The sequence below is a fragment of the Dipodomys merriami genome, unplaced genomic scaffold (assembly GCF_024711535.1).
Source record: "Dipodomys merriami isolate MVZ:Mamm:240054 unplaced genomic scaffold, mDipMer1.0.p SCAF_10, whole genome shotgun sequence".
NCBI lineage: Eukaryota > Metazoa > Chordata > Mammalia > Rodentia > Heteromyidae > Dipodomys > Dipodomys merriami.
The window spans coordinates 29,687,488-29,697,626 of NW_027202271.1; the positions used below are offsets into that span (position 1 = coordinate 29,687,488).

General features: G+C 31.7%; 1 protein-coding gene across 4 annotated transcripts in view; it reads left to right on the forward strand.

Moving 5' to 3' along the window:
• Cpsf6 (cleavage and polyadenylation specific factor 6) overlaps positions 1-9,748 on the forward strand; it is a 31,668-nt gene extending 21,920 nt beyond the window's left edge. For all 4 annotated transcript variants that reach the window (XM_069988425.1, XM_069988434.1, XM_069988413.1 and 1 more), the window contains one exon: positions 4,846-9,748. The gene's annotated coding sequence lies outside the window, so the exon portion shown is untranslated. The remainder of the gene's footprint in view (positions 1-4,845) is intronic.
• The last annotated feature ends 391 nt before the right edge of the window (positions 9,749-10,139 follow it).

Here is a 10,139-nt window from a genome sequence, read left to right on the forward strand (position 1 = left end):
TGTAGGGAATGCTCATAAGTAGTAAGTTTGTATACAAATTAATAATGTAATACATTTTTAAAGTGATGATGAATGGGTAAAAGTGCAACTTCTTAACTGGAAACTTGATGTTGATAAGCTGTTAATGTCCCATTTAAATTTTTTGTATTTGAAATGTTGGGTGATGCTAATTACATTCTCATTTTAAAAATGTATTAGTTTTTTCTAAAAGTATTCAATATTTGAACTCCAAAAGACAATTCCAATGCAAAAATTTCAGGATTGTAAATTTTGATATGTAAATACATTGTGCTTTATATTCTGTAATTTTGACCTCTATTCTCAGACCACTCTGAGCAAAATAAACGTGATTTAAGATTGTTTATTTCTTACAGAAATAATTTTACTGTCAGAGTTTAATTTTCTTTTACTTTCCCTCTTGGAACAAGTGGTACTACTTGTTTGGATGTCTATTAAAAACTGTTTTTACCCATGTGCTAGTGGCTCACACCTGTAATCCTAGCTACTCAGGAGGCTGAGATCTTAGGATCACAGTTCAAAGCCAGCCCGGGCAGGAGAGTCCGTGAGACTCTTATCTCCAATTAACTACCAGAAAACTGGAAGTGGTACTGTGGCTCAAATGGTAGAGCTCTTGCTTTGAGCTGAAGAGCTCGGGGACAGTGCCCAAGCCCAGAGTTCAAGCCCCATGACTGACCAAAAAAAAAAAAAAAACCTCAGTTTTTGTGTACTGAAGAGTAATGAAAGCAAGTTACTTGTCTTAAATGCTCTTTGTTCAGGTTTTTTTCTCTTGCCCTAATTTATGAGGTTTTATGTGTTTCTTATTTTTTTTAATGAATATTGTATGGGGAATTGGATTAATAACTATACTTTTCTTTGACTACATGATTATCATAAATACCATGATCTGACTTTGTTATTAGTAAACAGGGGATGTTTTGTGTTGCTTATTCAGCTGTTCTGTTAATTTAGAGAAAGCCAAAGAATAAAAAATTTGTTCTTGTATGTTTAAGATAGTTTATATCCCTAGGAATTAGTGTTATATTGAGGGTTTTTTTGTGAAAATTAAATTTTCTTGACTGCCTGGAAGAATAATTGGCTGTAATAAGATTTAAAAATTATTTTGCCACTTTTAGATCTTCTGGGATTTGCTTAATATTCCCAACCCTGTGTTGCTTTGTTTTCTTATATAAACTCTGCGTTATCTGAATATTCTAGCTTTTTCGTATCTTTAGTTCTCTTTTTTCTTGATTTTAGTAGTATTTGCAAAATTGGTCTCATAGTACAGTTTTATTTTTTGAGGGATTGACAAGTCTCTTAAAGTGACAAGAGAAGGTTGGAGGTGATCCCTTGAATGGATGTATAGTGTGTTTTGCTCACTGTGGTTTAAGAATAAAATTTTGTTCATAAATGACTTAATGGTCCCTGTTTTTTTAAAAAAGTTTAATGCCAATGTGAGTCACCTTGCTCTTAAGTTTCATCTCAGTGTGAAATTTACTACCATTGTTTTAGGTTGTAAATTAGGTTGTTTTGAATATGTTCTAACAAATACTCAGTGTTGTTTTTTTTTTAATCTTTTTTTAAAGCCTACTCAATAAGGGATTAAGGGTGCCATTTATGCTATCCACATTTATGAATTTGCCCTCCAGTAGTAGAGTGTTTTAACTGGCAGTGAATTCTGAATAATGAACAGCTTATTTTGAAATGGCCATTTTTGTAAAGCTTTTTTGGGCAATACTGGTTTTTCTTTGTAATGAGCTTATTTCTATTTATTTAATTGCCTAGAGCAAGGATTGTGAATGTTTTATTGAGCAATTAAATGTTTTAGTTGAAATGAGGTAAGTATATGATGTCCAGAGGTAGAAAGATGAAAATACGAAATGTAAAGTAACAAGTAACTTTTTGTAAGCATCAATAATAAATGAGTATTTTTGTATAATAATGTTCTAGAAGAAAATTTTAATTTTAAGAATTTAACATGTAGACATTTCTCTGGCCCACTTCATTGCTATTCTTGTAGGAAGAGGAGAAAATTTCACATCTGAAAGAACATTTTCTTCCATTGAGTTAAAATCAGTACATCTCTAAAAATCCTTTTAATTCCATATATTACAAAACTATGAAAAGCCCTATCAGATGCATATTTAAATATATATCTATATTTTTACTCAAGACAAATGATAACAAAATTCCTTAGATTTGAGTTTTTAATGTTTGATCACATATTGCAAAATGCACACATTTTTCTGAATATTGAAATTTTGCTTTAGTGATCATTTTAAGGCTTTAAGAGCTGTAGATTTCATTTGTCATCTTAATTTAGCAAGTGTTTATATGGGTTCCTCAAGCAAGTATATATGTGGCTTTGACATTACAGATTTGATCAAATGCTATTCTGAAAACGAGCACTGAATGTATTTGTCATTTTAAACTTTTTATATCTTTGTGTAGATATCTGCTTAGACATTTGAGACTATTATGGAATTCAGTGATTGGAAATGGGTTGTATTGCCTTCAGAGTTTGCTTTGTAAAATTTGTATTTCCAAGTGGATCAATTGTACATTGTTTAGATGTAGAAATAAAACCCTCCTAAGCCTGTATGGTAAAAATTAAGATCATTTTATAGTGAAGACCTATTTATAAAATATAATCAAACCAAAGATGGGAGAGTGCATCAATTGCATGTAGATATGTATTGAAACTTCATGAACAGGGTTTTCTATATAAAAAGCAAAATTTTTCTATTGGGTAATAATATTTGCATTATGTGCTCTTTTTTTTCTTTCTTTCTTTTTTGTTCAGCCCTGGGGCTTGAATTTGGGGCTTGGGCACTATTTCTGAGCCTCTTTGTGCTCAAGGCAAGCACTCTACCACTTGAGCCACAGGGCCACTTATGGCTTTTTTCTGAGTAGTTTATTGGAGATAAGAGTCTCACAGACTTTCTGCCCAGGCTGGCTTCCGGTGTAGCTAGGATTATAGGCATGAGCTACCAGCGCCCAGCTACCATGAATTTTTTTGTGTAGTATAATTTCAAGTTTTCCCTCTTAATAACCTACTCTTTGTGCATCCCTTTCAGCAAAACAAAAAATTTAGTAAAATAGCATTCTTTTGCAGATACGACCTGTGAATTTCTTACTAATCCTGTTTTCATATTGGAATACAATGCTTTAATTTTGTCTAATGTTTTACCTGCATTGCAGGTAATGTTTATAAAGTGTAGATCATTGGTAGGGTGCTTGGTTTGTGTGCTTGGTTTCTATGGCATTAGGTCCTGGATTCAGTCTTCTGCACCAGCACCAAAACCAGACAAAAGCACATCCCAAGTGACAGAAACATAATAGTTGAAAAGGTGACATTTCAATTTTTTTTCTCTTAAATAATTCCACTAAACATTAATCATAACATAAATGTTTAATGAATGGTTGCACATAGAAACTCTTTACAAGCCAGGCTCAGGTAGCTCATGCCTATGATCCTAGCTACTCAAGAAGGCTGAAATTTGAGGATCGTGGTTTCAAAGCCAGCCGGGGTGGGAAAGTCTGTGAGACTCTTATCTCCAATTAACCACCAGAATACCGGAAGTGGCACTGTGGCTTAAATGGTAGAGTTCCAGCCTTGAGCTGAAGAGCTCAGGGAAAGCACCCAGGCCTAGAGTTCAAGCCCCATGATCCACAAAAAAAAAAAAAAAAAACCACACAAAACAAAAACTCTTTACAAGAGAAAGACCAAGATTAAAATGTGGTTTTCCCATTGTAGTCTAAGATACACATTTTTATTCCTAGGCAATGGGTACTAATGCTCTACAATGCTTCCCACCTATCTTAAAGGAAAAAGGATATAAAAGAAAATTTGCAGCTGTAGCAAAAAAATTATTCTTAATTGAAGAGCAAAAAGTATTATTAGCTCTGAAATTGCTATTAAAATGCTTTCTTCAAATTTATATTTTAAATATCTGGTATTTCAGTCCTCTAATCCAAATTAAACATTTATTAACCTCTACCTGAAGTTTGTGTATATGTGTATTTTTAATATTTTAGTTTACCAACTTTATTGTTTGTTTGTGTTTTTCCCCTTTTGTTTATGTGAGTTTTCAATAAAACTCATCGTGTAGATTTCCATTTAGCTTGGTTTGGGTTAGTTTTTATACTGCATTAAGTATTTTGATATAGGTGGAGTAGTAAAAGTAAAGTAAATGTCTCAAATTTGTATTATGTCTAAAGATTTGTATGTTGATGTCATTTATTTACATGTCCATACTGAGTTATTTATAACTTCTGTAACTTGAAGAGCATCATTTGATCTATAACAATTGCAGAAGTTCTGTATACTGTTAAATAAATACAGTTAATTTGTAAATCTTAATGCACTTTATGTTCAGTTCAACATTTAATTGTTAATTGAGTTAAGGTGAATGAAAAATATCTACATTAAAAGTCATCCGGGCATTTTAAAATTTATTTTTGCAGTATGCATAATTTAGAAAATGACTTATGGCTGTCTCCATCATCACAGAAACAGTAGCTGCTAAGTTTATGTTTCTGCTTGTCACTAAATTTCTTTTTTAAAATATATTCTGCAAAATAATGAATGTCATTATGATAGCCTAACTAAATTTCAAAGGCAAACTTTAAGAATGAAATCAAAATGTCTCATTTTGAATCATCATATAAATTGGGAGCATTTCTCCAACACACAGGCAGCTACTGTTTCATTTAATTCTTATTTTGTGTTAGAATACATTAACAGTGAAGTGGGTGCACGATTTGTGTATGTATAGCAAAGCCAGCTTTTTTCTGTGTATTATGGGGAATAGCAAAATCTACATCACAAATTTTAACACATTACAGCTGAAGGAAGAGGAACACCTTCCAAGACAAAACAGTCTTCATGGAAGAAAAGTGACGCTTGTCCAGCAGTTTGCTTCTTGTGATTGAACTGAACCTGTAAGGATTCATGGATAAACTGAACAGGAATAGATCTGAATAAAGCAAATCTGCATAAATGGTAACCAGTAGCTCTACTTTATTTTTTATGTTGCTTAACTGTTTTATTTGAAGGAAACCTGTGTGATTTAAAAAGTTAATAGCTTTTGCAACTTTATTACTGGTTATATACATTTGGCCATTATAATGTGCAAGCAATTGGAAAAAGTCAAGTATATGCTTGTTTTTATAGTAGTTGTTTGTTGTTAAAAATGTTCATATGATAATGTCTGTAAACAGCACCACTTTGATTACAATAGATGTAGTGTTGTAATAAACTGTTTAATGGGGCTGATGTGTAAAGCTGTTCAAGTTATTTGATGTTTACACCTCAGGGAAAGTCTTGTGTTCAGCAATATCTAAAGATAATGTTACTATGACAACATTTTTACTGTCCTTTAAAAAAGCATTGCAATAGCATTTTTTGGATATGCATCGATCTAATCTTGCGTTCAGTGAATTAAACATAACTAATTAAGTGTCTCTAGCCCTTGATTTTGATATTAGAATAGGTGATTACATGGGTATTTAATATTTCTATATTCTGCTTTTCTAGCTGTTTTTACCTAGTTAGCTTGTGACTTTGCTGAATGGTATGTAAACTTGTAAAAACTACAATTTGACAGACATAGCAACCCAGTTAATGTGTTGTTAGAGTTCCCAAATTTGAAGTTATAACATTTTAGTAAAAAGTCATGTATTTGCTTCAGTAGTGCAGCGTAACCACAACACAGATGTACTGAGACACTTAATTGTGAACTACTAGTATTGAGAGATTTTGGTGATTCTGATTAGATGCTCAGTGATTTGCTGTTTTTTATTGATAATGCTTATGGTTTAGATTTGAGCCCATAGGCCATGTAAATACAGCCATGCAGCAGATAAATGTGAGTGAAAAGAACCTTAGTTTTATTTTCAGTTGGTATAGATTTTCAAAAGATACGATGTTCTCATTGGGTTTATTCCTGGAGTGTGAGTAGTGGGAGGTTTAGTAGTACCATCTCCACAGTCAAAGATCTCTGTTTGTATTCATGCAGCCTATTGATTTGTGTGAGAGTAAGGGGTTTTTTGTTTTGTTTTGTTTTTTGTCCTCTCCCCCACCTCACTTCCCAATCTGACTTACAAAAAGGCTTATATTTAAAGCACTTGGTTAGCATGGGTTAATTTGCAGAAGTAGAATGTAAATTTGATTAGCTATTTTTATAAAAAGGTAATTCTGAAGTGGCTACATAAATCTTTTAACTTTTGTTTTGATTTTCCAGTACTGGGGCTTGAACTCAGGCCAGGGTGCATTCCCATAGCTTTTTCTGCTCAAGGCTGATGCTTTACCACTTGAGGCCCAGCTCCACTTTAGCTTTTTACTAGTTAATTGGAAATGAGAGTTTCATGGACTCTTCTGCCTGGGTTGGCTTTGAAAGGCAATCCTCATATTTCAGCCTCCTGAGTAGCTAGTACTACAAGTCCCCAAAGCCTGGCTTTTATTTCAGTACATTTGTAAAGATTTGATCATCTTAGAGGTATTCTGATTGTACACATTGGTTTTTTAAAGGTGGCTAAAATTTAGGACAGTGCTTAAAGTACTTAGGAGCCCTAGATAAATGTAATATGCAACTATAGAACCCCCCTAGAGATTTGCCTACCATTCTTCAGTTTTGTCTTGTCTGCTATCAAGCTAACCACAAAATTAGATGTTTCAAACACCTGCATTACTGCCAGTTTTATTTGAAAACATTTTATGATTGGAGTATTTGTGCATGAGATCATTGGTGTTTACCAGAACTGTTTGCTCTTAGAAATTTTTTAAAAATATTTTATCTTGTTGAAAATGACGTTACTTTTATAACATATAAGTTGTATCAACATCTATTTTCTTGTTTTCTGTATAGGTGTAAGTTTTTGTCATTTCTTAGCTTTTTTATAGTTTTTAATTACAATGCCCTAATGTGAAGAAGTTTGGACGTACATATATTACAAGGGAAATTAGTTAATAGTAAGATTAAAAGGTAAGTAAAATGTCCATGAGAATAAAATTATCTCTGAACAATTTTAAAATGAAGTTAAAAAATTCTTAACTATACTTGAAGTGAAACTGGGAATTTTGTACTAATTTAATCCTTCATTTTTCCTTTTTATTTTTTAATCAGTAGGACCCTTTACAATTGCTCCTTTTTTATATCACTATTCTGTGTGGCTAATTTCATTACGTGGCTTTGGTTGCAGACAGTGTGAGTGTCTTAGAATTGGTTGCTGCTAGTCCATTATTTTAAATATTGTCAGAAGATAACTTTTTGGATTAACTGAGTAATTTCTTGAAATCCTCTGCCTGATAACATATGAATGTATAGCAGAAAAGGTAAAAATTGCAAACCTTGTTTTATTTGTTGCAATCCTTCTGTTTATGAGCTAATGTTATTTGAAAACTTTTCTTTTATGTGTAAAAACAATCCAAAGAGAAACTTTTACAAACACCAAAAAAGAGATACCTTTTTACTTTCTAATTCACAATAACTAGTGGATAAGTTGATTTTCAATCATATCATTTACTAATGTGATGCAGGTACATTCCTTTCAGCTACTAGTAAAATTATAAATGATGGTTCAGCACCCAAATGATTGTTTCTGAAGCAGCACTTTGAATTGAATATGCTGCTTTTGGTTAAAGGAAATATCTTATGGCATGAATATCTCAGCATAAATTCAGTAAGATTTGGAAACCTTGTGACTATTAACCATAGCTTAGACCATATCATATAATGGCTCATTTACCTAGAATATTCTTAAGCAGTTCACTACAATTTAGAGTTCATGAATAACTTCTAGCTTAAGTATTACTTTCATTTGGTTCTCCTATGGAGAATGTTGCTTTAGTTTTTACTAGTTTAAAATCAGTTCTAAAAATAAAAGGTTTTAATGACTGTTGTACAATGTTTTATAGTGAAAGGGAAAAAATGTTGAAAGGGTAAAGATTCTTTCTCTTACATGTTGAAATGTGCCAATAACCTAAATATATACTGTTTTACATGAGATGCTACCAGACTTTGCTGTTGGGAGTGCTCTCAACATTTTGGTTTTCTTATCTGAATGGTCATTACCTTTCTGTATTTTATAAGGTGGTTTCAATTTTGTGTTTTAAGCTTCATCTTAAGTTATTTTAAGAGGAAGTTTGTTTTTATTTCTTACTTGGGAATATAGTGTTGAGATTCTGCTTTATTGATAACTGCTTTTTAAATTTTACTCATTTACTTCATTTGCATCATAGTCCTCTGTAAATGTTTCCCCCAGTTGTATGTATTTAAATGCACATTTATCTGTTGTTTTTGTGCTAATTAATTGAGGGATTTTTGTAGTGGGGCGTTCTATTTTCCTGTCTTACACTATGGTTTTTGTTGTTGTTGTTTTGTTTTTCCAACATTAGCCTTCAGTTGGAAACACTGCTGTATTTTTAGCAACTTGACTCTTAGAAGCCTTAGACTAATGTTTTAAATAAAACAACCAAAAATTACATATTTATCAAGATGTGGCCTTATATATGGCATTCTTAGTGTTACTATATAATTTTTCATTTAGAGAAATGAAGATTCAAGATTAAAGTTTCCTCTTAAGTCAAAATAGAAAAATGTGTTAAATGTCTAGGCTTCTGGGAGGAAGTTCTTATATTTTCTTGGCATTAGAAAGTAGCAATATGGATTTTTATGAATATTCAAATATTCAATCAGTTTAGATGGATTTAGGTTTGTCTTAACCAACAATTTAAATTTTCAGGTTTTTCACATTCTCTGAATATAGCTGCTATGTTTTTGTATGGGATGTGTAAACACTTGGCTACAGACAGACAGATTTCAAAAGTTTTAAACACTTTCTGCAACATAAATTAACATTGTAATGGGAAGCTTTTCAAATAATAGGTAGAATTTAATTGAAGTCACACAAATCTTGAAGCACGGTATCTGTGGACAGTTTTTCAGGTGGGAGTATCCTAAAACTTCACCATAGGTGAGCAGACCCTACATTTAGTCAAAGCATTTCAATTTGAAGGTGTATTCTTTGTTGCACTGTTATTCCATGACACTTCTAAGCATTCTATAAGCTAAATTATTTTTAAATGTGATGGTAAATTCATCTTATTTTTTTACTTTGAAAAAAGTAGTACTCAGGTGGTATTTAATGGGAAAAAAATCCTTTGGGGTGATTCATAATATATTTTAAGGAAAACATCTATAACATTGATGACTTTAGCCTTAAGAAAGGTCTATTCCTTCTTATTCTGCATCCCGTGGTATATTAGCAAAGTAGTTTACAACCCAGTACAGCCTTATAGAGTTGTTTTACAATTTTTAATGGAAAGCCCTTAACAGCAACAACAAAATGTGTCATACTACAAATATCCATGAATTGCCAATCACTTTGTAAATAATTTGTCTAATATCAAAAGACCAAAGAAAGTCAGAATTCTAGCTATTGACTATGATGACTTCATAATAAGTTCTGTGCAAAAGGTAAGAGGATATTTGCTCAAATAGGTAAAACTTTTTGATGTCCATCAGAACCAGACTTCCATATTAGCTTTTTTTTTGAAAAGCTTATTCCTATTTTATTGAAAATGTTTGTAATTGCAATTTTGTGTTTAATGTTTACTTTGTCCTTTCTTCCTTTAGCATTTTAGGTGACTGTTCAGCAGTTTGCTATATGGCTATTGTCAGCCTTAAACTGCACTAGTAACAAGCATGATATTTATCTTGTATTGAAAATAAAACAAGTTTTGATAATACTTTGTAGTTTGTCCTTTTTGTCTGGTTTATAGTTTCTTATTAAGTATTGTATATGGTTTTGAAATAAGTCTGTTACAACAGTCTACATCATAACAAATAGTACTGTCCATAAGCCAGTCTTCTAAAGAGAGGTTATTTTCTTTTGTATTGATGTTTTAGTGCCCTCATTGGACATGAAACTTATGCTTTATAGGCTGATTGTCTTTAAATCTAAGATTAAGAAAACATTTGTCTAGTATTAGACTTCTAATAAAGAAAAATATTTCTAGGTGACAATACTTTACCAGTTAGTAGTTAGTTTGGAAACATTTAGGGTACTCTTTAAATAATAGTAGATTTGTTCTTTTTTTATGGTTTTAAATATACATTTTTATTTAAAAATTAGAAATT